The sequence below is a fragment of the Delphinapterus leucas genome, chromosome 17 (genome assembly GCF_059928025.1).
Source record: "Delphinapterus leucas isolate spDelLeu-1000000601 "Yukka" chromosome 17, BTC_Dleu_Yukka2, whole genome shotgun sequence".
Taxonomy (NCBI): domain Eukaryota; kingdom Metazoa; phylum Chordata; class Mammalia; order Artiodactyla; family Monodontidae; genus Delphinapterus; species Delphinapterus leucas.
Genome location: NC_143145.1, coordinates 73,924,011 through 73,950,985, shown reverse-complemented (window position 1 = coordinate 73,950,985; position 26,975 = coordinate 73,924,011). Strand labels below are relative to the sequence as shown.

Genomic DNA, 26,975 nt, shown 5'->3' with positions numbered 1-26,975 from the left:
TTGCTTCACTTTATTGCACTTTGCAGATACGGCACTTTTTACAGCTTGAAGGTTTGTGGCAACCCTGTGTTGAGCCTGTCTATTGGCACCATTTTTCCAATAGCATTTGCTTACTTCGTGGCTCTGTGTCACATTTCGGTAATTCTTGCAATATTTCAAACTTGTTCTTGTTATGGTGATCTGTGATCAGTGATCTTTGATGTTCCTATTGCAAAAAGATTACGGCTCACTGAAAGTTCAGATGATGGCTAGCATTTTTTAGAAATAAAGTCTTTTTAAAATTAAGGTATGTACTTTTTTTAGATATAATGCTATTGCACACTTAATATACTGCAGTAGAGTGTAAACATAACTTTTATATGCACTGGGAAACCAAAAATTTTGTGACTCACTTTATTGCAATGAACCTGCAGTATCTCAGAGGTCTGCCTGTGACTTAAAAGAATTTTATCTTTTCAACAGATGAATTTAAGACCCACTGAAATCCATTATTTGGAAAATATTTAAACAAATAAAAAATTGTTTCCAAAATTTAAGCGTGCATATATTAGTTTTAATAGGACACATGCACTGTTTTTTGCAACAAAATTACATTTTTCCAAATGCTTTTAAGCCCAAGCATCTTGAATACTATGATGGAAGATAAAGAGTTTCCACAATTACTCCCCATCTCAGTACAAAATATTATATAGATTCTATTGAAAGGATTTGTTTTTACAAAATTAATCACATCGATGACTTCCTATACCACACAAAACTGCATCACACTGATGATGGATGAATGAAGGTTTCCCTTCAAGTGGAAGCGCACCCTTCTCAGGATACCTCGCAGAGCATACGAATGACTGACAAAGAACTGTATGAGCATGCCAGTGGCAGTGCATATGTTGAATAATACAGCTTAATTTCTTCCTTTTTAGGTAAAACAAACACAGGCGGTCCGTGACCTACAATGGTTCACCTTACGATTTTTCAACTTCACGATGGTGTGAAAGCAATATGAATTCAGCAGAAACCGAACTCCAGATTTTGACTTTTTATCTTTTCCTGGGCTAGGGATATGCTGCTATGATCCTCTCTCGTGACGCTGGATAGCGGCAGCTCCTGGTCAGCCAGGCAGTCCGGAGGGTAAACAACCCATACGCTTCCAACCATTCTGGACCAAGACAACTATTCCGTTTTTCACTTTTGGTACAGTATTCAATGAATTACATGACATATCCAACACTTTATTATAAAGTAGACTTTGTGTTAGAGGATTTTACCCAACGGTAGGCTAATGTAAGGATTCTGAACAGGTTTAAGCTAGGCTTGGCTAAGCTATGATGTCTCGTAGGTAGGGTGTATTAAATGCATTTTAGAATATTTTCAACTTATCATAGATTTATTGGGGATGTAACCCCATCGTAAGTTGAGGAAGATCTGTTACACACTGGGATATCTTCTTTCTCAACTGTAGTAAATTGTCTTGAGTACTCCTAGGATTGGTACCCTCCACTTTGGGTGTCTTTTGTCTTAACAAATGTGATGAAATTGAAAATCATCCAGGAAAAATAGTTTTGGTAAAACAGGTGCAGAGGAGTTCAATAGGATAATCAAAATAACCTCTTAAATATAATTTGAGAAGTGTAAGTATGCTAAACAAGCATCTAGAGTTCCGATTTTAAAGTCTAATGATGAAATATAATTCTAAATGTAAGAATAATTCTAAGTTGCATTATAGGAGTGTGAACTGAAGAGCTGAGAGAATGCTCTCACTATACTAATCGTTTCAAAGAAGATTCCATGTCTCATAATGGGCATCTCATCTAAAAAAGAATGTGGAGAATTTGGAAAGAAGTTGTACGAGAATTGTAAAACATTAAAAAAAGAGAGAAAGAAAAAGAGGTGTAGAAAAAGTTAAAAGAACTGAAGCTGTTTATTCTAGAAAACCTAGGGAATTTAAGGGTGTTCTGGTGTATGAAGAGTTATAGTCCTTTAAGTTCCATTTAAGCCTTTGACATATCTGGTTGAGCCAGACACAGATACCTTAGGGAACTAGATGAGGAAATAACAGCAATGCATGCATCTCTTTAAGCCAAAGGCTATTAAGACTTTGCCATCTGAGACAGGTTCAATCATTAATTGCACATAATTAACAGTAAATAACTGAGTCACCAAATGAATGGTGTTTAAGAAAGCTATTATTCTATACTGATAATTAACTAAAATAATTATTATCTTCAAAGTCTACCTAGTAGGTTTGAGCTCAAAGGCCTAATATGATTCTCTGAGGGACACAGGAAATGCTGACAGGACTTATGTAAATAAGCTACTGTCAACTAACAACAGACCCAGTTTATGTACATAACAGACTATCCAAACAAGAGACAGAAAAAAACAAAGAGGGAAAATGAGAAAGAAAAAGGGGGCAATTTTTATTTTGTTCTTGATGCTCATAATAACTAGATCAGAAGATAATGAGATTTCCTTAATAGGGAAGGATAATAGTTTTACTTCAGATAATGGAATGTTCTTAGCAAGATTTAAAGCAATTTCTAGCAGCTTTTTAATCAAAAAGCTGATGCTAGCAGTTTAGGCGGTTTGATCTCCTAACACTTCCCCTTGGTTTTTCTCATGAGTCTAGTATACAAAGTAAGAAAGTTCTGTGATCTGAAAAGCCTTATATATATATTTTTTTTATTATTATTATTTTTTTGCCGTACGCGGGCTTCTCACTGTTGTAGCCTCTCCGTTGCGGAGCGCAGGCTCCGCGGCCATGGCTCACGGGCCCAGCGGCTCCGCGGCATGTGGGATCTTCCTGGACCGGGGCACGAACCCGTGTCCCTTGCATCAGCAGGCGGACTCTCAACCACTGCGCCACCAGGGAAGTCCTGAAAAGCCTTATATTTGACCCTAATATAGTCTTGCTTTAAAATAGAGTTTTCTCTTTATTACAAAACACACCTGAACTTTAGGCATTTCAGTTTTGAGTTTGAACAGGGCTAACTTGGCCCAAGAAAGATGTTGAGCTTTGAGCCACTCCCACAGGCAACACACAAAATGAGCATGCTCTGAACCAAGGAAACAGGGTAATTCTGCTTTGTGCTAAGGCAGTATAAACTGGTCTGTTTCAGTTCCCGTGAGGATCCCAGTTATTCTAACTATACTTTGCATTGCCTTATTAAATTGCTTTGCTCAAAAAATTCAATAAATTGGTCATTTAAACTCATATTCTCACCTATTTTTACAGCAGGCTTTTCTTGTTAATTATTTTCTGAGCCAATTCATGGCTAGGACTATGCCTTCAACGACTTTCCCAATAAAAATGGCTTTCTCTTTTCTGAAGTTGTGGTATATTACGGTTGGTATATCAATGGATAAACATAGCTGGAAACTATAGCAACAACTCATGATGTCTGACCCACTTAAGTAGGTGAGTCTGTAGTAGAATGAAAGAAAAGGTGCTATAAAAACTATGCAAATAACATGAATCAAAAACACCTTTCCTGGGCTTCCCTGGTGGCGCAGCGGTTGAGAGTCCGCCTGCCGATGCAAGGGACACAGGTTCGTGCCCCGGTCCGGGAAGATCCCACATGCCGCGGAGCAACTAAGCCCGTGCGCCACAACGATTGAGCTTGCACTCTAGAGCCCACAAGCCACAAATACTGAGCCCGCGTGCTACAACTACCGAAGCCTGCACGCCTAGAGCCCGTGCTCTGCAACAAGAGAAGCCACCGCAATGAGAAGCCCGTTCACCGCAACGAAGAGTAGCCCCCGCTCGCCGCAACTGGAGAAAGCCCGTGTGCAGCAACGAAGACCCAATGCAGCCAAAAATAAATAAATTTTAAAAAAAGATCATAAACCAGAACTCACTTAAAAAAAAAAACACCAACAGGCACTCATCTCATTATAACATATTATTTAAAAAGAAATACTGTATAACCTGGTTAGATAGTTTTTTGTTTTGGGTTTTTTTGTTTTTTGTTTTTATGTTTGGGTCAATAGTTTACAGTATTGACAGTCCAGTTATCTAAACTTCTGAACATAACTATATCTTAGTACTTCTTTTATGATTTTTTCCTGTTACTTTTAGGACTTCTACAAAAATCCCAAAACTCTAAAAACTGATCATTCTTTATAGTAGTGCAAATGAAATACTGGCATTTTTATATCTGTGTTAGAGCTAACAATAACGATGATGACAATAGCAATCAACTGATAATATGTTCCAGTCATTCTACTAGGTTCATTTGATCCTCATAGCAATTTCATGAGATAAGCACTATTACTATCTGTTTTACTGAGGAGAAAAAAACACTGTTATCATCCTTACATTCCTGACAAAACCTTTGCTCGCAGAGGTGAAATAATTTGTCGGAAGTAGAAAGTGGCAGAGCCACAACTTAAATTTGGGTCTGTCCGATTCCAAAGCTTGTGCTCATAATGTCTACATTATAGATATAACAGATGAACACAATATTTGCCCAATCTGCATGAACTGAATCATATTTTTAAAAAAATATTGGAATCCAGAGTCTAACAAAAAACTTTCTCTATTTAAAAAATGTACTTACATGAAACCTTTTATAAAGGCATAAACATCAACTAGATATTGCTGAACATTCAACAAGTTTTACAGTGTAAACTTAAAAGAAATTGGAAACATAAAGGAAAAAGGAGATGTGATCTATATCTATAGGTGAATATGATTGATCAAAATGATCAGCCTTAAAGTGTGTCCTTTAATTTTAAGTGAAAAAACCCTTCAATAGTTTGTGAGTATATTTATGACCTCTAGTGTTCTAAGCAATCAAGCTATTAAATTGCAGCTCTCAGATTATAAAGGCAAAATACCCAACGTTTTATCCGTTGAACGTCACCCGCCAACTTTTCTGTCTTGATGCATTTGTGGGAGTTGGAGTGTGTGTGTGTGTGTCTATGTGTGTGTGTGTGTGTGTGTGTGTGTATTCTACACGGCAGGAGGACAAATTTATCTTGGAAATATAATGGTTCCCAGATGTTTGTTTTTCAAACAAAAGAAAAAAGAAGTTGAAAAGTGGTGATAGCCAGGTATTTGTCTCTGAAGTGAGAATGATATGATTCCACTTGGAGTTCATTGTCACAAAAGTTCCTTTTGTCTGAGAATTTTTTCAGCACTGTGACTATGGCTTTAGTTAAGAGATATCACTGATCACTTATTGATTTTGTTTCAAGAGAGGAACTTCTCTAGCTTCTCTGTGATTTATTGTGTGGATTGCTTTGTATGGATCACGGTAAAAACATATAAAGGACCACTGGCAATGTGTTGATTAGTATCTACTGGATTTTAGAATCCACTGTATTTTATATCCATTTCTGTATGCCACTGAATATCACTGTTTAGAAAGTTTTGTAGGATTATTATGTTTTGAACTATAAAAGTATTTGATTCACAAACCATTTTCTTTAAGAAGGCCATACAATGTTAATTGACATCAGAAATGAATATTCTTACATTTTCTGTGAGACTAAATTTTTGAATATTTTAAATATAAGGAAATGTCCCCTGAATTTAGGGAAGCCACACATAAATCAGTTCTTCTAATTACCTTTATTAGTTCGTTTGTTCATAGATTTGTGGCAAGTTCTCTAGAATCATATGAGCTAAAGTATAGGTCATTGACTCAAAATCTGAAATACGATATGCACGTGGGATTCTTTAAATAGTTGTTCGAGTCTATCTTCAAGCGACATCTGACAAAACCTAACTGGTTGTGGGGCAAAACCAAAAAGCACTCTACTTCAAAATCTTGACCACTTCACTCCACACCCATTTAATCACGCCCACATTCTGTACCTCTCTTCACCCTATTTGGAAAAAAAAGATTCATATGGCTCTAAAATGCAACTCCTATATTTAAATAGCCAGAGTAATAAGAAGTTGTACAGTGTGCCTGGAGATTAATGGAATGCCAATACACACACACACACACACACACAGAGAGAGACACACACACACACAGAGGATCCAAAAAGAGGTGTGGAAAGGAAGTTTCTCTGTATAAAGGATCTGCCAATCTGTGAAAGCGCTCTCCTGTCTTACAAAGGCCAAAACTCTGCTGATGAAAAAGTAGAAAACTGTTCAGAGAATGCTAAATGAAGCATAGTTGTTCCCCTGAATTATCTGGATACTTATTCACCTCTCTGAGTGTCCAGTTTACACCCCATCACATGCCCTCCAGGCCACTCCCGGGCGGCTCTTGTCCCTCCGGGCGCCCGGCGGTCCTGCTCCCTGCGCGCCAGGGTCAAGTTCCCCCGCCGAGCCCGGGCGCTAGGGCCCAGGCCGCTCTTGGACCCCTGGGTACTGGTCACTATAAGCTGAGCAGCGGGAAACAAATGAAGAGTCTGAGCCTCTAGGCGGGATCCCGCGGGGTCCTATGAACTTTGCGCCCAAGGCGAGGGGCCGGACCTCGCGCTGCGCCGGGGCTCTCGCGCGGGTTCTCGGGGAAGCGGGAGGACAGCGGGTCTCCGCGGCGGGGGCACAGCTCAGCCTGCGGCTCCTTCCCGGCGCCAGCCGCCCGGCAACCGGGAGCCGGCGCCTAACCCGGAGCACGGCCGGACGCCCTGCTCTCCCCGGCGGCTCCGCGCACCCTGCGGGAGGAGCCGGCCGCCGTGACGCGTCAGGGAGGAAGCGCCAGCGCCCGGCGGCCCTGCCGGGAAGGAGGAAGCGCGAGTGCGCTCGGCTCTGCGCCCGCCGCGCGGGGAGGCAGCACCACGGAGCCGGGTAGGTGCGGAGCCGCCGGGACCCGAGGCGGGTGGGCGGGCGGGCGGCAGGGTCCGCGCGCTTCCGGGCCGCAGTCGGGCCCCTCGGACAGGTGAGACGCGGCGGGGCGAGGGGAGCCCGGGCCTCGCCTGCTGCCTCTTCCCAGAGCAAACGTGACTTTCCCGGGTCCCCTGGCAGCGCCCTCCCTCAGCCTGGAAACCTCCGAGTTGGTCGGAGGTGAAGAGCCATGCCCCCGGCCCAGTCTTCGGCCCTGAGAGTTTTGTGGTCTTTGTTTCCTCGAGGTGAACTCAGATTCTGCCTTCCTATTCCTAAACGCCCGAGTGGTGTCTTGGGGAGGGGGGCGGGTGTTGTTAACCCGTGAGCGGCTTCGGGGCGTAGAGGAGCCAGGAACCGGAGGGTGGGAGATCCCACCCACGCCACAACCTGAGGTCAGGAGTGGATGCGGGTCATCTGTGAGCAACCGGGATGGAGGAGGCCTCGGGAGCGGAGGGCATGGAAATCATTAACCTGTTGTCAGCGGACCTGGAGTCTGCGACTTCCGTGCGTGGCTGCCCTTTACGTTCCCTGTGATTTGAACCCCTTCTATGCCTTTTAAAGTGCATCTGGCTCTATAGATTCCCACCTTAGCATTGGTATGTGCCATCTAGAAATGCTTTGAGATTTTTAGACTCTGTCCTTTTCAGTGGTGGTTACTTGGAAAGATAGAAAAGAGAATTCATCTCTTGAGACTTAAACTCTTTCATTATTTAATTTTGCAGTGATCTCTGAACCATGATTAGAATTTCAGTTCTGCACAAGACTCTGTAGGGTACACTTGAGGTGCAGCAATAAATACAGAGCACGACAGTTTCCAAAGCTTTATCAAGGTAAAAAAAATAGTAGATCGTTGTGTATTTTGATTCTCTACTTTGTCACTAGGTTAATAATTCACCTGGCCAATCTGGGAAGTGCTTTATTTATTTATCAAACACTTAGATAGCTCTTACATGTGTTAGGCTCTTTCTAAGTGCTTTTTAAATATTAACTCAAAATGTTAAATTATAGCAGTTCTAACAACGAAGGAGGCTATGCATACTTCAGTTCCCTGAATGTCATTGCAAGAGCTAGAAACATTAGAGGAAGTTTCAGGCATATTTTAGGACTGGGTGTGCCTTCTGGCTCTCTGTTTCCAGTCCTGTAAGCAAGCCACCACCCCTCCACTCCCTGGGGGAAGGGAGTCTGGAGCCATGGGAGTGAGACCTCTTCCTTGCAGATCTCTGGCCACATCCCCAGCATCTTCCGTAACATGGCCTTTCTCATCTGCCATAGTGCCCATCCTTAGCTAACTCTGGAGAGACCAGAACTTCCCCCTTTCTTCAAGTGCCACTGCACTGAAGCTAATTTTGTTTCCTTCCCGATATGATTGACAATTTATTTGACTGTAGCTTATATTTTAGGGTCAGACTGAACTTGAAATGTACCATAAAATAGAACATTTTTGTTTGAACACATCAATGTAACAAATAATGCTTTGTAATTTTACTGCCATTTGCTGCAGGTAACACTGAGTTGATGGATCAACCTTCTAGGTAACCATTTTGTGATTTGCAGATATGTAGAGAGCATATTTTCCAGGACTAAGTGTCCTCTTCAAATGAGTGCCTTGGCCTGATGGCCAGATTGAGACCCAAAATGGTGAATAAAACAAACACGGTTCTTGTCATTATGGTGATTATGAATCTAATGTCAAAATCTGCACGTCATACTAGCTTTCTCTCTCTGTTTCATATATTTAAATTTCCAGGGAGGTGATTAAATGACACTCTAAGCCTTATTTAATAAGATTATGAACTGTCTTCTAGAAGCAGGAAGGCTCACTTTCCTCTGATATAATTTATGGCATACAGACATTCATGAATTCAATTCAGCCAAATGACAACTAACACTTTCATGGTTTACAAAGTCCTTCCAGGTATACTTATTTGCTCTTCAGAGGGTCCTTGTGAGGTTGGTAGCCATTTTTTATTCCTGTTTTTACAGATGAGGAAACTGAGGCATAGAAATATTAAAATGCTTTATCCAGGGTGGCACAGCTGGTAAGAGGCAGAGCTTGAATGGAGAGCAGGTGTGTGGACAGTGTCTGGCACATGCCAGCCTGTAATAAACATTTGTGGAATAAATGATTCCCAATGACTTCAGATTTCTTGCTATTTCAAAACATTATGCCTCTCAAACCCTTTAGTTGATTTGTGCCTAAGAGATTGCCAGGCCTAGTCCAATGTTTCTCTGTTATTTCAAGCAGTATCTGCCACAACATATTTTCTACAAAAGGGATGAGATGGAATGCCCTTTGGACTCATTTCTTGGGATTTAGCATCTCTGTTTTGTTTTGTTTTTTTTAATTAATTTATTTGGCTGCGTGGGGTCTTAGTTGCAGTACGCAGTATCTTCCTTGCAGCATGCAGGATCTTCTAGTTGCAGCATGTAGGATCTAGTTCCCTGACCAGGGATTGAACCTGGGCCCCCTGCTTTGGGAGCGTGGAGTCTTAACCGCTGGGCCACAAGGGAAGTCCCTCATCTCTGGTTTTTGAAAAAACAAATAGGTTTGTTATTTTTTTTCCTTTCTCAAGCATCCTACTTTTTTCCTCTGAATTGGAGAGAGCTAAGATTGGACACATAGATTTCGTGTTTGTGTTGACAGCTTTCTTGTCTCTCCCTGCTCATTTAAGGTCATTTTTAAGGACTACAAATCACTGTAGGTTTTCAATGTAAGTGAAATGATTCAGCTACCTAGATTTATGATCAAGTTCACATACAATGACCATAGGTATTGTAATTTGTTTTGAAGTGTCTGACATCACTACTGTGTTTTTTGAAGTATTGCAATTACTTTAATATAAAGGGTCTTTTAAAAAACAACAACAAAAAATCCCTCAACTTTTTATCCTTCAAGTATAACTCTGTATCCTAAAGTATGTTACCTCCAGATGGATAACTTTCAATGAGAGAGGTCAATATGGCCAGTACCTAGTGGGAGGAATTGGGAAGGGCTATCAAGAAAAATGAGAGGTGGAGTGGCCCTTCCCATGAGGGATACTAGATGGTAGAAAACCCTTAATGAAGCCAGACCAAGTCATCTGCCTGTCAGCCTTCTTTTGCGTGGGGGTGGAATAAAATACTTTTGAAACCTTCCTTGTTCAGAAACCACTTTACCTTTTCCAATCCTCAGGGTTGGTTTTTTTTTTCTCTTTTAAAAAAATTCATGTAAATTACTGACTAAACTGCTGATTCATGAAACTCAAATTATGTAACATGTTATTCCTGACAGAAACAGCTCCCACATTATTTTAAGGGACTCAGTGTCTCTGTTTTCCTTTACCTATTGCATTCCTTATAGTGGAATCTTTGTTCTCATTTCACTTTTTTTTTTTTTTTTTTTTTTTTTGCGGTACGGGGGCCTCTCACTGCTGTGGCCTCTCCCGTTGCGGAGCACAGGCTGCAGATGCACAGGCTCAGCGGCCATGGCTCACAGGCCCAGCCGCTCCACGGCATGTGGGATCTTCCCGGACCGGGGCACGAACCCGTGTCCCCTGCATCAGCAGGCAGACTCTCAACCACTGTGCCACCAGGGAAACCCCCTACATCATTGTTTTTGACAGCTGCATAGTATTCCACTTTGTAGTTAATAATTTATCCATTTTGTATTTCTATTATCTATATGTTCTTTTAAAAATATTTAAATCACCAAAGTAATATTTTTAAGAAAAATTCAAAGAAAAAAGAAAATAAGTATCATCAGTAAACCTACCACTCAATAATCACTATTAGCATTTTAGAGTACATCCTTCTAAACTTTCATTTGTGTGTGCATATCCATATTTCCAATGACATTAAAATTTTTCTTTTATGCGGGCTTGCTTTGTTGGTTAGAGAATCATGTTTATTTAGTCAACCAACGTCATAGATTCCAGGCACTTTTGAACCAGTTATTTTACTACATTTCCTGGCCACCTGCCATTCCCCAAACCTGGATAACACTACTGGAAATTTATACTACTGCTCATAAAGAGGATGAGGTAAGGGTGTGTGGATGGACAAATCCATTCAGATCAGCAAAAAGCATATATCCTTTTGATGGAGGTCAGTCAATATTCTAAGTACATCTAAAATACAAGATATTTAAGAAGAGAAATGATAGAATATTCATATATCATAGATTATGATCACTAAAGGAAAAGCAGAAATAATGGACCTGAACGAAGGAAAAAATGTTGAATTCAGTTAAAAATTAGAACAGTTGAACTTCAGATGTTTTGAAATAGTCTCCTAATGACAAGTACATTGTTTGGAGTAATTGGTTTAACAAAGCTCCCTCCAATGGTAGGAATAGGTGACCTTGAAGTTTCTTGTGATCCTCTTATATTATAGGCTATCTCAGAGTTAGTAACACTTGATTTAGTATAATTTCATGCATACAACTCTCTAGTTACTAACCCCACCAGTTTTTCCAGACAGCATCTGTCTGGGCTAATCTCTCCACACCCTTTTTCTTCTCCCATAGCACATGTGCACAGGCTGTCGCCCACACTTTTCTCTTATATCCTTTTGTGGCTTTCCTCCACTTTCTGAGAGCTTAGTCCCCCTTTTAACCTTGTTCTTTTTTCCTCTTCTTCCAGCTTTTGCTTTAAGAAAATTTCTCTCTGTCCTTTCTCCATCGCACTCTCTTTATTTTGGTCTTGAGCAAAAAAGATACTAATCATGGTGATACAGTTAAGAACAAGCCTTTAATAAGGAAAAGGAAAGCTTTTAGTTTGGGAGGAAAGGTAGATATTATAAAGAACTAGTAGTTGAGAATACCCAGTAATTTCTTTCAGAATTTCCACAGAAGTCTCCACCCACCTCCTCGCCTCTACATAAGCTGTTTTTCCTTAAGCATTGGCATGTATGATAAAATTTAAAACCGTTTATATATATATTTTTTGGTTCATGTCACTGCAGTAGCATTGTTTTGTGCTATTTTTTTTCCCCATTGAAGATGTTAGATTGAGTAGAGTGTGCTTTGGTCTTGAAAGCTCACTTCTGGGTAAAATCACTGATTCTTTTAGGAAATACATCTGAAGTTCTAGATCTCTGGTTTAAAAACAATCTCTTTGTTTTTAAGTAAGTTGAAGACTAAGAAGGTTATCTGAGACCAGAGGTTAGCAGTCTTTGAGAAATGGTGTATCAAGGTTCCAAACCCTTTTCTTCCAGACTTTCATCAGCAGAGAAATGTATTGGTGAGAAGCACATGTAGACCAGCCTTCCATCCTTGGGAATTAGAGAAGAAACAATGCTGGCTGCAGGAATATTAAGGTGTCCCTGGGGACTCTCTCAAAACGTGCATGTTGGGGATCAAGCCCAGGTAGCTGACTTCATACCAACTTCAGCTCACCTGTAAAGGTGCTTGGGCCAAACATTATGAGGAGCTCAGTACCAAGGCAATAGCTACTTAGGTTACACTGAGAGTAAAGGCCTATTTTTTCATAAACATGAATGAAAAAGATTTTGAGAAGACATTTTTATTCTGCTTCCAAACAACATGGTGCTAAAATTGATGATGCCTTAAACATGAAAGCACTGTATTATTTGCTTATTTGAACCTGGACCACTGTTAATAAACACTCAGAAGTTAAGATTATACTATAATTTTTAAAAAATGGTTGTTGGTTTTGTAGTTCTAAGTGTACGTAGTTGTGCATAGTTTACATTTTTTTAGCCCATTTTGACATCAGTACCTTTCTTTTTTCTAATTCATCTCCTTTTACCCCCACTCTGTCTTCTCATGAATATTTGGTTTAATTTATTTTTTTGTCTGTAGGAAATGATTTTTTTTATTTAATGGAAGTTAAGATTCTCCAATATTTTAGCAGAGAAGAGTTTTTAAGAGATTTATAAGACTATGCCCCTTTTCCCCCTTGATTTTTGTCTCTGCCATAGATTTCCTTTATTTCAAATTCCTACTAACATTAACATCATTTTTTTAAAAATTTTATTTATTTTTGGCTGCGCTGCTGCATGCAGGCTTTCTCCAGTTGTGGCGAGCAGGGACTACTTTTCATTGTGGTGCACAGGCTTCTCATTGCGGTGGCTTCTCTTGTTGTGGAGCACGGGCTCTAGGCGTGCATGCTTCAGTAGTTGTGGCTTGCGGGCTCTAGAGCGCAGGCTCAGTAGTTGTGGCGCATGGGCTTAGTTGCTCTGTGGAATGTGGGGTCTTCCCGGACCAGGGCTTGAACCTGTGTCCCCTGCGTTGTCAGGCAGATTCTTAACCACTGAGCCACCAGGGAAGTCCCTATTTATTGTCTTTTTGATGATAGCCATTTTAATAGGGGTAAGGTAGTATCTCATTGCGGTTTTGATTTGCATTTCACTGATGATTAGTGATGTTGTGTATCTTTTCATGTGCCTGTTGGCTATGTGTATGTCATCTTTAGAAAAGTGTCTGTTTGGGTCCTCTGCCCATTTTTTTATTTGGGTTGTTTGTTTTTTGATGTTGAGCTGTATGAGTTCTTTGTATATTTTGGATATTAACCCCTTATCAGATATATCGTTTGCAAATATTTCCTCCTATTCAGTAGGCAGCCTTTTCATTTTGTTGATAGTTTCCTGCCCTGTGCAAAAGCTTTTTAGTTTGATGTAGTTCCATTTGTTTATTTTTGCTTCTATTTTAAATAAGGTTTCCTTTATTCATTTTCACACTTTCATTGGAACATTTTAGGATAAAATTTTGCCTTTGAGATGTAGAATGATATATATAAGTTGCTACTTCTGTGTAGAAAAACAAGAAAAAATATATTTTCGCTTTGTCCAAGCATAAATAAGGATACATAAGAGATTAACAGTGTTTCTGTCTATTTTGGGGATTGGGTAATGAGAACTGGGTGGGTGGGGACAGGAGTGGGAAGCAGACTTTTCACTGAGTCTCTTTTATATTTTCTTTGTTTTTTAACCAGGTGAATATATAAACCACTGTAAAAGTAGTTTTAAAAATTGTGGGTTTGGTGATTTTAGAAAATAAAGGTTGGTTACTTTTAGTTTTCAGATAATTCTGCTCTTTTCAGTACAAGCTAAACCAAATAGTTTCGTTCAGCACGGTTTTTGTAGTTTTTGAAGAGCAAAGAGTTCTAATATTTATTTTGTACCTACCATGTTCTGGGTGCTTTAGAGACTTTATTTCATTAAATACTCATAATAACTCCGTGGTGTAGGTGGTAGTTTCATTTTACAGATGAGCAAATTAGGGTTTAGTGAGGCTTTGAAGGTGGCCATGTGTGGCCAACACGGGGCAGAGCTGATCTGATCAGGTCTACCTGGCTTTACCAGGGGGTCCCCTGTGCTTTTGAGAAGTGGGTAAAGGCTGACTCCCCTCAAAGCCCCTCATCAGAAAGAACAGGCAGAAATGATTTACAGGTAACTCTGATTACCATCTGCTGATGAGGCAATGGTTAAATGAGTTTTGAAAACTGGCCTTGCATTTTTACTTTATGGTTCTGAGATGATATTAATGTTTTAATCTAGGAACTGCTGCCAGGCTTCAGGAAGGAAGCTGACTGAAAATGTTTTAAATATCGTATATTTTTTCCCTAACAGAAAAGAGCTTAAAATTCTGAATTTAATTGCTGGATATGTTAAATTTTCTTAACCTATAGAATTTGAATGTCTTATGTTTGATCTGCAGAGCTGTCGAATTCCTACTGTTAGCAACCAGTGCCCAATGAACTCTGCCAACACTGACAAATGCTGTTGTCATAGTCTGAAATCCCTTAATGGTGATAACCAGCCCTATTAATATTAATCCTTGGAAATAGAGCCATCAGCCAGTACAGTCTATCATTTTGCTGATTTACGTTGGGTATTAGCTAACGCAAGTATATTGTGTCTTGGCAGATAGTGGGATGAGCTCTTGTTAACTAAGTAGGAATGAAAGAACATTTTAGGTCTGAATTCCTATGATTCTGTTATGTAATAAAATATATTTATGTTCTGGGCAAAGATTGTGAGAAAGATACGGAGGAAATTCAAATGACAAGAAAAGTTTAAAATGTCACAGGAAGTGAATGGAGAAGACAGAATAAACCCATAGCATACAGTGGAGTCTCTTACACTTAATACAATACATTAAAGAGAAAAGCAGCTTTATTGAGACTTAATTGATATGCCATTAAATTCATCTTTTTAAAGTGCACAAGTCAGTGGTTTAGTCACAGAATTGTGCAGACATCATCACTGTCTAATTCCAGAACGTTTTCATCATCCCCTAAAGAAACCCTGGGCTCATCAGCAGTCACTCATCCCTCATTCCCTGTCCACCTGTTCCCATCTCCCCCCAGCCTGTGGCAATGATGAATCTACTTTCTGTATATATAGATTTGCCTATTCTAGATATTTCATAAAAAGTGGAACCTTATGGGAATTCCCTGGCAGTCCAGTGGTTAAGACTTGGTGCTTTCGCTGTTATGGCCGGAGTTCAGTCCCTGGTCAGGGAACTAAGATCCCTCGAACCGTGACCAAAAAAAAAAAAAAAAAAACAACAACGTGGAATCTTATGATATGTGGTCTTTTGTGACTGGTTTATTTCACTTGGCATAATGTTTTTAAGGTCCATCCACATTGTAGCATGTAGTACTTCATGTCTTTTTATTGCTGAAAATTTTTCCATTTTATCAGTATACCATATTTTGCTTATTCATTCATCTGTTAATGGACAGTTGGGTTGTTGCCACTTTTTGGCAGTTATTAGTAATGCTGCTGTGAATATTCATGTGAAGTTTTTTGTATGGACATCTGCTTTCATTTCTCTTGGGTGTATAGCTAGCAGCAGAATTGCTGGGTCATGTGTAACTCAGTTTAGCTTTTTGAGGAATTGCCAAACTGTTTTCCAGTATCTGCACTATTTTACAAGCCCACCAGTAAGGTAAGAGGGTTCAGATTTCTCCAGATCCTCACCAACACTTACTGTCTGTCTTTTTGGACTTTGGTCATTTTAGTGGGTGTGAAGTGGTATCTCATTGAGGTTTTGATTTTCATTTTCTTAATGACTAATGATATTGAGCATCTTTCATGTGCTTATTGATCATTTGTAACCTTCTTTGGAGAAATGTCTTTTCAGATATTTTTTAATTGGGTTATTTGTCTTTTTTTGCTGAACTGTACGAGTTCTCTACATATTCTGGATGCACATTATATGATTTACAAATATTTCTTCCATTTTGTGGATTTTCTCTTTCACTTTCCTTATGGTTTCCCTTGAAGCACTAAAGTTTTTAATTTTGATGAAGTCCAGTTAATTTATTCTTCTGTCACTTGTGCTTTTGGTGTCATGCCATTAATCTAAGAAATTATTGCCTAACCCAAGGTCACAAAGATTTACTACTGTGTTTTCTTCTAAGAGCCTTATAGTTTTATTTCTTACTTTTAGATCGTTGATCTGTTTTTTTAGGTTTTGTTTTTTGTTTTGTTTTGTTTTTTGTTTTTTTGTGGTCCGCGGGCCTCTCACTGTTGCGGCCTCTCCCGTTGCAGAGCACGGGCTCCGGAGCAGGCTCAGCGGCCATGGCTCACGGGCCCATCCGCTCTGCGGCATGTGGGATCTTCCCGGACTGGGGCACGAACCCGTGTGCCCTGCATCAGCAGGCGGGCTCTCAACCACTGCGCCACCAGGGAAGCCCTATCTTATTTATTTTATACCTAGTAGTTTGTACCTCTTAATTCCTTTCCCCTATCTTTCCCCTCCCCGCCACTTCTCTCCCACTGGTAACCACTAGTTTGTTCTCTGTATCTATGACACTGTTTCTATTTTTTTGTATTCAATCTTTTATTTTATTTTTTAGATTCTGCGTATAAGTGGAAAGCTCTGTCTTAATGCCAGTGCCACACTGCGTTATCTTAGCTTAGTGTGGCTTTGTAGTAAGTTTTGGAACCAGAAAGTGTGAGTCCTCCAACTTGGTTCTCTTTCGAGATTACTCTCTTATTTTGGGTCAAATGCATTTCCATATGAATTTTAGGGTCAGCTTGTCAATTTATGAAAAAATGGCGAGGAATTTTGATAGGGATTGCATTGAGTCTGTAGATCAGTTTGGAGAGTATTGCCATCTTAACAATATTTTAGTCTTCAGATCCATGAACATTGGTTGTTTTTCCATTTATTAAGGCCTTCTATAATTTCTTTTAACAATGTTTTGTAGTTTTCAGTGTACAAGTCTTACACTTCTTTTGTTAAAATTTATTCCTAAGTATCTTATTCTTCTTGATGCTATTGTTAGTGGAATTGTTTTTTTAATTCATTTAATGTTTACTCATACTACTGTATAGAAATACAATTGATTTTTTAATCGAGTATAATTTATATAACATTATATTAGTACAATTTTTGAATATTGATCTTGTATTCTTCGTTCTTGCTGAACTTGTTAGTTTAAATAGTTTTTTGGTGGATTCATCAGGATTTTTTACGCTGTCAACCCTCCATATTTGGGAGTTTCGCATCCCCAGATACAGAGGGTGGACTGTATTCATGTACTATTCCATTTTATATAAGGGGCTTTAGCATCCAATTTCAGTATCTGCAGGGGCTCCTGGAACCAGTCCCTCATGGATACCAAGAGACAGCTGTATCATCATATCATCTGCTCATAGAGATAGTTTTAGTCTTCCTTATCAACCTGAAAGGCTTTTATAATTTTTTTTTTGCCTAGTTGCTCTGGCTAGAACCTTCAGTGTTAAAGGGAAGTGAAGAGAGCTGATATGTTTGTCTTATTTCTGATCTCAGGGGAAGAGCATTCAGTCTTTCACCATTACATGTGATGTTAACTGTGGTTTATTTGTAGATGCCCCTTATTAGTTGGAGGAAATTCTCTTCTGTTTGAAGTTTGTTATGCTTTTATAATTAAAGAGTGTTAGATTTTGTCGAATGCCTTTTCTGCATCTATTGAGATGATTGTGTGTTTTTTGTCCTTTATTCTGTTAATGCAGTGTATTACATTGATTAGTTTTCAGATGATAAACCAACTTTGCATTCCTGGGATAAATCATATTTGGTCATGGTATATAATCCTTTTTATATGTTGCTTGATTTGATTTACTGGTATTTTATTGAGGACTTTTGCAACTATATTGACCTATAACTTTTGTTTTTTGTGATATCTTCATTTGGTTTTGGTAGGATAATACTGGCCTTGTTAGTTCCTTCCTCTTCTTTTTTCTTGCGGGGGGGGGGTAGATTTTGTGAATGATTTATATTAATTCTTCTTCAAATATTTGGTAGAATTCACCAATGAAGCCATTTGGACCTGGGCTTTTCTTTGTGGGACTTTTTTTTTTTTTTCAGATTACTAATTCAGTCTTTACTTGTTATGTATATACTCAGATAGGTTCTATTTCTTCTTCTTTTTTTTTTTTGCAGTACGCGGGCCTCTCACTGCTGCGGCCTCTCCCGCTGCGGAGCACAGGCTCCGAACGCGCAGGCTCAGCGGCCATGGCTCACGGGCCCAGCCGCTCCGCGGCACGTGGGATCCTCCCGGACCGGGGCACGAGCCCGTGTCCCCTGCATCGGCAGGCGGACTCTCAACCACTGCGTCACCAGGGAAGCCCTCTATTTCTTCTTGACTTAGTTTCAGTAGCTTTTTTCTTTCTACAAATTTGTTCATTACATCTGGTTATCTAATTTGTTGGTATACAGTTGTTCATAGTATTCTTTTAAAATTCTTTTTACTTCTGTGAGGTTGGTAGTGTTGTTCCCTCTTTCATTCCTTATTTAGTAATGAGTCTTTTCTCTTTTATTCTCAATCAGTCTAGGTAAAGGTTTACCAATTTTGTTAAATTTTTTCCAAAGAAGCAACTTTTGTTTCCAGTGATATTTCTCTATTGTTTTTCTATTCTCTTTCATTAATTTCGGCTCTAATCATTATGACTTTCTTCCTTCTGCTTGCTTTGGGTTTAGCTCTCTTCTTTTTCTAGTTTCTTAAGGGGGAAGGTTAGGCTGTTATTCTGAATTTTTTTTCCTTTGATATAGGCATTCATGGCTATAAAATTCCCTCCAAACATTATATTAGCTGAATTCTGGAATTTTTGGTATGTTATGTTTTCATTTTTATTCATTTGAAAGTATTTCCTAATTTCTGTTGTGATTTTTTTTTTCTTTGACTCATTGGTTACTTAAGAGTGTGTTAATTTCCACATATTTGTGAATTTACCAAATTTCCTTTTGTTATTGCTCCCTAATTTTTTTAAATTTACGTTTTATTGAAGTATAGTTGAATTACAATTTTGTGTTAATTACTGCTGTACAACAAAGTGACTCAGTTATACATATAAATGCATTCTTTTTCATATTATTTTCCATTATGATTTATCAGGGGATATTGAATATAGTTCCCTGTGCTATACAGTAGGACCTTGTTGTTTATCCATTTTACATATACCAGTTTGCATCTGCTAATCCCAAACTCCCAATCCAACACTCTCCCACCCTCCTCCCCCTTGGCAACCACTAGTCTATTCTCTATGTCCCTGATTCTGTTCCCATTTTATAGGTAGGTTCATTTGTATCATATTTTAGATTCCACATGTAAGTGATATCGTATGGTATTTGCCTTTCTCCTTCTGACTTACTTCACTTAGTATGATAATCTCTGGTTGCATCCATGTTGCTGCAAATGGCATTATTTTGTTCTTTTTTATGGCAGAGTAGTATTCCATTGTGTATACACACCACACCTTCTTTATCCATTCATCTGTCGATGGATGTTTAGGTTGTTTCCATGTCTTGGCTGTTGTGAATAGTGCTGCTATGAACATAGGGTTGCATGTACCTTTTTGAATTAGAGTTTTGTCTGGATATACGCCCAGGAGTGGAATTGCAGGATCATATGGTAATTCTATTTTTAGTTTTCTGAGGAACCTCCATACCGTTTTCCACAGTGGCGGCACCAACTTACATTCCCACAAATAGTGTAGGAGGGTTTCCTTTTCTCCACACCCTCTCCAGCATTTGTTATTTGTAGACTTTTTAATGATCGCCATTCTGACTGGTGTGAGGTGGTACCTCACTGTAGTTTTGATTTGCATCTCTCTAATAATTTATTGCTCTCTAATTTAAATCCGTTGTTTTCTGAGAACATACTTTGTATGATTTCTGTCCTTGTAAATTTAATGAGGCCTTCTCATGGCCTAATATATAGACTATCCTAGAGAATGCTTTATGTGCACTTGAGAAGAATGAGTATTTTGCTTTTGTTGGGAGGAATATTCCAGAGATATCTGTTAGGTCCAGTTGATTTATGGTGTTGTTCACATCTTCTCTTTCCTTATTAATCTTCTTCCTGGTTGTTCCTCTTAATATTTTTAAACATTATTTTACTGTTTCATATTGGTATAAATATGAAAAGTTGCTATAAAGATAAAAGACTCAAATGCAAACTTATAATGTTGTTTTAGTGGGCTATTTAAACAGAATTAAGTTATAAAATTATTTACTTTCAAATTTTAAATTTAAATGTAACTTTAGTTCAGTGCTGTTTTCTCAGGTCCATGATTCTTTTGTCTATATGTGATAGGATTTGCTAGTAAAGTGCTCTGGAATGTTTTTGAAACTGTATTGACACTCATCTCAAATAAATGAACATTCCTGTTTGATCAACTTATTTGTTAGGAATTAAAAGTTTATTTGCTAATGTGTGGTTGAGATGACAGCTCCAAAAAAAGTAACAAATAGTACTACATCTTCATGGTAACCAGAATTAGTAAATGGTTAAATTTTCTTTCTGGTATTTCATGGTAACATTATTTGATCCATACCTCCAAGAATTCTATGAAATACACATTTCAAAATTTGCAATGGGGCTTCCCTGGTGGCGCAGTGGTTGAGAGTCCGCCTGCCGATGCAGGGGACACGTGTTCGTGCCCCGGTCCAGGAAGATCCCACATGCCGTGGAGCGGCTGGGCCCGTGAGCCATGGCTGCTGAGCCTGCACATCCGGAGCCTGTGCTCTGCAACGGGAGAGGCCACAACAGTGAGAGGCCCACGTACCACAAAAAAAAAAAAAAAAAAAAAAAAAATTTGCAATAGTAGAGGGGCCATGTGAAATCCAGTTAGCAGAGGCAATTTAAAATGTATCTACATATCAGGCTTCCCTGGTGGCACAGTGGTTGAGAATCTGCCTGCTAATGCAGGGGACACAGGTTCAAGCCCTGGTCTGGGAGAATCCCACATGCCGCGGAGTAACTAGGCCCGTGAGCCACAACTACTGAGCCTGCCTGCCTGGAGCCTGTGCTCAGCAACAAGAGAGGCCGTGACAGTGAGAGGCCCGCGCACTGCAATGAAGAGTGGCCCCCGCTTGCCACAACTAGAGAAAGCCCTCGCAGAGAAACGAAGACCCAACACAGCAAAAATAAATAAAATAAATTAATAAAATCCTACCCCCAACATCTTCTTTAAAAAGAAAAAAATCTACATATGAATACCAGTAAATTATTTTCCTCAACTAAAAATACTTGGGCATTTTAGCACCATGTGTTTGTAAAGACAATATTTGACTTTGCCTTGTAGCACAAATAGAAATTATTCTGTATTTAAAAAATAAACTATTGTTTTGAAATTATAAAAAAAAACACATTTTAGTGTTGTTTTAAAAAAAAACTGTATTTGTAGTAAGAGTGATCCCTCATTTAATGAATCCTGTCTTCTAACAGTGACCATTTTGGAAGGCCATTTGGCCTAGGTAGATAAAAGGAACGGATCAGAACGTAGAGGAGAAATGCTACATCATTTCTAGATTATGGTGGCAGGGGGTTGCGGGGGACAGCAGATCAGGAGAAAGCATTAATTGGAGAACAAACAACAACTACAGAAGAATCAAAAAGAATGTGATAGTGGAAAAAGTATAGAAGTAGAAGGAGGAGGAGGTAGCTGCAGAAGTCTTTATTGGTCCTTGGCAGAGGGGCTGGTACCCAGAAATGCATTCCTAGGCTTTCTAAATCCTTATTTACCTCTGGGAGGGAAATTCCTGAGAGTGAAGTGTGTTGTTGGAACACAGCCTATTCAGTAGTATAGTCATTGCAGTAATTGAATTACCTCTTGCCATTTAGTTCATGTGGCATATTCTCTTTTGGCAACACTGAATGTCCAAAGGAGTGGATGTGATTCTTTTATCAAGTCTTTTTAAATCTTTTAGCTGACTTAGGGAAGAGATGAGAGATGTGAAAATGCCTGCCATAGTTAAGGGCACAAAGTAGGAACTTGATAAACTTTGGCTGATATTAACTTGTCCATAACATTCTGTAATATTTAGTAGCCTAGACTAGGGAATTTAGAAGGCCTAGGTTATACTGTTAGATCTGCCACTAACTTGTGAAGTGATCCTTAGCAAGTGACTTTATTTTCTTTGACGGTAAATTACCCAAAGTTCTTCTACCTCTAAAATTCTACGGTTCTATTAAATTCATATAGAAAAAACAAGCCTTAAATAAAGATTATTCTTTTAATAGAGGTGGAAGTTTTTGTTTTTGTTCTCAACTTTTACAATTTTAACTAGGGTACACTACATGAATAAGATTCTTTAGAGCATTATCTAAAGCCAACCACTGATTTATTTGAAAACAAAGGGTTTCTTTGCAGTGTCATTTAGCTTGGCATTGCCATGAATCCAATAATTATTCTGCACTAATCAGAGAACAGTAATGCGGTTGTACTTAAATTTAGAGTTCCACACAGCCATTCACAGGGATGAATCGAGGTGAACAAGTACTTCTAACTTAATTTGCAAAAATTCTAAATGTACTGGTGGAATTCACTGCAGGAATCATAGTGAAAAGTAGGTTGGGAGTGTGACTAAGATCATGAGAGGCTGTTGGAGAAACTATTGCTGCTTTTTGTTATACCTGTCTTCTGGGTCTGTGTGATTTTTAATAAAAAAATTAATGATAACGTAGATTTCAGGAGCATTTTTACCATTTTGAAATGTTGACGTATGGTGTCACAGAGAATGAATTGTTGTGGTTGGTCACCTTTTCTTTTTTTTTTTTTTTTGGCTGCGCTGCGTGGCATGTGGGATCTTAGTTCCCCAAACAGGGATTGAACCTGCACCCCCTGCATTGGAAGCGCAAAGTCTGGACCATTGGACCCCCGGGGAAGTCCCACCTTTGCTTTTAAATGAAGCCAATGCCTGGCTTTAATAATGCTGTATGGAATCAAAATCAAATCAAAACTTTGTTTTCCTTTACACTCACTGCATGCAATACTCTGACGTTTCTGTATTCCGGTTCCCAAATGTGTGGTAGTTTTTCCCACACCAGGCAATTCTGAGACACCAGCTGGGTGTCCTACAATTTAACTCAGTGCTGACACTGTCTACTTGGAGATCTCACAGGTTAAGGGCTCAATTCTGAATAACTGCACCCCTACCTTTTAACTGCCAATCGCAAGTCCAGGTTGTTACCTGGGCTTCTCACCAAGGGCTATAAATCGGTTTCGCACGACTTCTTCCTTGGTTTCAATTAATTTGCTAGAGTGGCTCTCAGTACTCAGGAAAACAGCTTACTTACTAGATTACCAGTTTATCATAAAAGGATCTAACTCAGGAACAGCCAGATGGCAGAGATGCTTAGGGGAGGGTATGTGGGAAAGGACAAGGGCACTTCCAGGTGCGCCACTCTCTCCACACCTCCAGGTGCACCAACTTGGAAGCTCTCCCAGCCTGTCCTTCTGGGTTTTTATGGAGGCTTCGTTATGTAGGCATGGTTGATTAACTCATTGGCCATTGATAATTGGTGCAACCTCCAGCCCATCTCCCCTCCCCAGAGGTGGGGGAAACTAAAAGCTCCAACCTTCTAACTAATCAGATTGGTTGCCCTAGCAACCAGTTCCCAGCCTTAAATTACCTAGGGGTTTTCTAAGTCACTATGTTAACATAAAGTTAGGTGTGACTGAAAGAGGCTTATTATATGAATAACAAAAGATACCTATTTCACCTTTATTTCTCTTATCACTTAGGAAATTCTAAGGGTTTTAGTTCTGTGCCAGAAACAGATGGACGAAATATATCAATATCTGTAGCTAATCTTAATATAAATCACAATATAATAGTATACCTTGTTTAAAAATTATTGAAGTTATGAGAACTAAATTTTTTTCTGCCTCTATTAAAAGAATACACTTTAAATATCCATTTGAGGTTTCATGGGAAAACCAGGAGGCAAGTCATCTAAGTGTCCTGTGGGTTTTTCTTTTCTTAAATTTTAAACTCTTACTATTAAAGTTCATTTACCGTAATTCTGTGTACATTGCCTTAAGTTCAGTTTTAAAAGGAGGGAAAAGTGGAAAACAAGTTGCGAAACACTGAGGATGTTGGTAATGAGTCATTATGGTTTATTGTGTAAGTATGTACAAAAATGGGAGGATCTGTCAGGTGTACAGCTCTCCTAAAACGACAGATTCCCCAAATCCTTAATGAAAAGGATGGTGTATATGTTCAATGGAAGTCTCTTCTCATGCACTTTCTAATCATTAAAATATAAAGTTTGGGACACTTGGAAAAGGTTTTGGGTAAGTGATTGTGTCGAAGGCTAGGTATTTGTAGGGTAATTCTGCTCTACCCTGGTCAGCATTTGCTCTTAAGTCTTTCTAGGACCCACCTGATCTAGCCCTATTTTAGTGGATAGTATTGACTTTCAGACTTACTTTTCCTTGTGAAAAAGCAAGGAGCACTTTCTCATTTCATCTGAGGTAGTTAGCTACAGACTTAACATTTTCAGCTTAAAAAGCAATTTTAATGTCTGTCATTAAAGTTTACCACTCAGGTTTCAATTTTTATGTTTCTCTTATAATTAAAGCAGAATGAGTCTTTGGACTGTGGCATTTAATAGAACCTTTAGTCAAGCTTTAGTGTAATCATACGTAAAAATAAAATATTTATTTAAAATATGTATGTTATAAAATGGAATGAATGTCATTGACAAGCATTGTTGTGTATAGAAGTAGCAGGTTGCCTCTGGTGACTCATCTATTTTCAGCTCCTGTGAGAGATTATACTAATTGTGGATAAGAATGGGGGTCTGGATTCACCCAGACCATAGTTCAAATAGGTGTTCATTCGTCACTTATAAATTAGTTTCTTCACCTGTAGAATAGGCATAGTAATAGGACATAACTCATAGGGTTTGAAATAAACAATGCTTGTAAAGCACTTAACACAGTGCTTGTGATATGGTAGGTAACTCAGTAAATGTCTGTAATTGATAACATTCTGAATGGATAAAATTTTATGGCCTTAACTTTCTTTTTTTGTTAATTACTTCAAAGGAAGACCACAGCTTCTCCTTCATTAAGTCCTAAGAAGCTGTGGTCTTCCTTTGGACTCACAAAGTCATTAAGCTCCTCCTAAGGGAGGAGGTCTGGAGAATCTGGAGGAAGGATTCTTTAGAGATGATCTAGGTGATAACCCCATGCCCTCAATGTGTCTCCAGGTGTCTGACTTCAGCCCATTGCCTTCTTTGAGCTACACTCCCTCTCTATGGGTGATTAAAGTTACTCTTCCTGGTTCACATGCCTCTTGTGCTGATGACTCCCAAGTCCATGATTCCTTTCCTGACCTTTATACCTTGCCCTTCAGACTGATATGTCCGTTGCCTACTACTAGATAAGCAGCTTCCCATAGTGCTACCCTGCAGGTAGTTCAAATTCAACATGTGTAAAACAAAATATATCTACTCTCCTCTTGATGCCCTACCCCCACTTTTCACCAATTTCATCTTCCTTTTATCATCCCTGTTCAATTTATGGCATCACCATCCACCCAGAAACTTGAGAGGCATTCTAGACTTTGTCTCCCTTACTGCCTACATCCTGTCATTTACAAAGGCTTCCTAATTTTATCGCCTGGATATTTCTCAAGTCTGTCCCATCTGTTCTAAGTCTGCTATAGCCTGTTGGGGCCCTCATCATCTTCTGCCTTTTTCGGTGGCCCCCTTTTAAGAAATTTTTCTGCCCCCCTCCATTCATTCTCCATATTGCTTTCAAAGTGGCCTAAAGCGAAGATCTGACCATTGTCATTCCTACATATAAATACCTTCTTCATTCCTTGTAGTATCAAGTCAAGGTCTTTGGCATGGCTTGTCAGGCTTACGGTGATCCTCTAACCTCTTCTTATCTACTGGAATTTTCGGACTCATGCTCTCAGTTCCAAAGCTCCAGTAATAGTAATTACTTCCACGCACACTATGCTCATGCACCCGTGTGTCCGTCTGTTGTTCACTAACTTACCTAATTGTCAGTGGTACTGAGCTCAAGAGCCGCCTTCTTTAGGGCATCTTCCTTAACCTTCATTTTCCTCCCTACACTGCCTCCCCAAAATTAAGCACTCACCTCTACCCTGCGCTTCCACTGTAACCTCTGGATGCTTCTATCCTAACACTCTGTTGTCTTGGAAATATCTCCTGCAGCCCACAAGGAAGTCTTGGGTGCTCTGAGACACCCTCAACAGGGCTTCTGCTTATTCCAGAGGTGGGAGTCATAGTTGTCATTAACATTATTTATTGACACAGGAGCACCAACAAAGTAAGAAAAGAGTTAGAAAAATGTGATTTGGTTCTATGAAAATAATAAGTTCAGCCATTTCAGGAAGACTCCCCTTACTACACCAGAATGCTGACATTACTGTGACTTGGCGCTCAATAATTTTTATTTATTTCATTAAATGTCAGGTTAGAGTATATAAAGTTATTTGACTGTAATATAGCACAGCTCTTAAAACATAGCAGAACCTCAAAAAAATCTTTGTTGCATGAATGAATACTAAACTTCATCTGTGCAAACTGAGCCTTTGTAGTTGATTGCTCATGTCAGTCTGGTCATCTCCTCATATCTTTAAAAACAGGCTAAAAACAAAATGGAGGAAAAAAATAACCCTCATTCTATTCCACATACCCGGAGAGACTAATCTTCTTAAAGCCCTTTTCTAATTGCATGCCTACCTTTCTTAACCTACAATAGCTCTTTATTAGCTCAAGTCCAAACTCCTCACCCCATCTTACCTATTCAGCCTAATTTTGGGCAACGCTTCTACAGAATCAGTCCATGCAGTTAGACCAGTTTTCTTCACAGGCAGAGTAGGCAGGAAGTTTTGACTGGTTGTTCTTCCTTGGAGCAGATTTTGACTTTTCAAATCTAGGCTTTGGCATCAGCTTATAGACTTTAAAGTTATATGTTAGTAAACTAAACAAAAACT

The 26,975-nt window shown here is 39.1% G+C and overlaps 1 protein-coding gene across 5 annotated transcripts in view; it reads left to right on the top strand.

The window, feature by feature from the left end:
• The first annotated feature begins 6,502 nt into the window (after positions 1–6,502).
• SGK3 (serum/glucocorticoid regulated kinase family member 3) overlaps positions 6,503–26,975 on the top strand; it is a 111,334-nt gene continuing 90,861 nt past the window's right edge. For 3 of the 5 annotated variants that reach the window (XM_089899068.1, XM_089899065.1, XM_022595266.3), the window contains exon 1: positions 6,503–6,745. The gene's annotated coding sequence lies outside the window, so the exon portion shown is untranslated. Of the gene's footprint in view, positions 6,746–6,814; positions 7,612–25,085 lie in introns of those variants that run through there. The other 2 variants (XM_089899061.1, XM_089899060.1) reach the window with 2 other exon arrangements.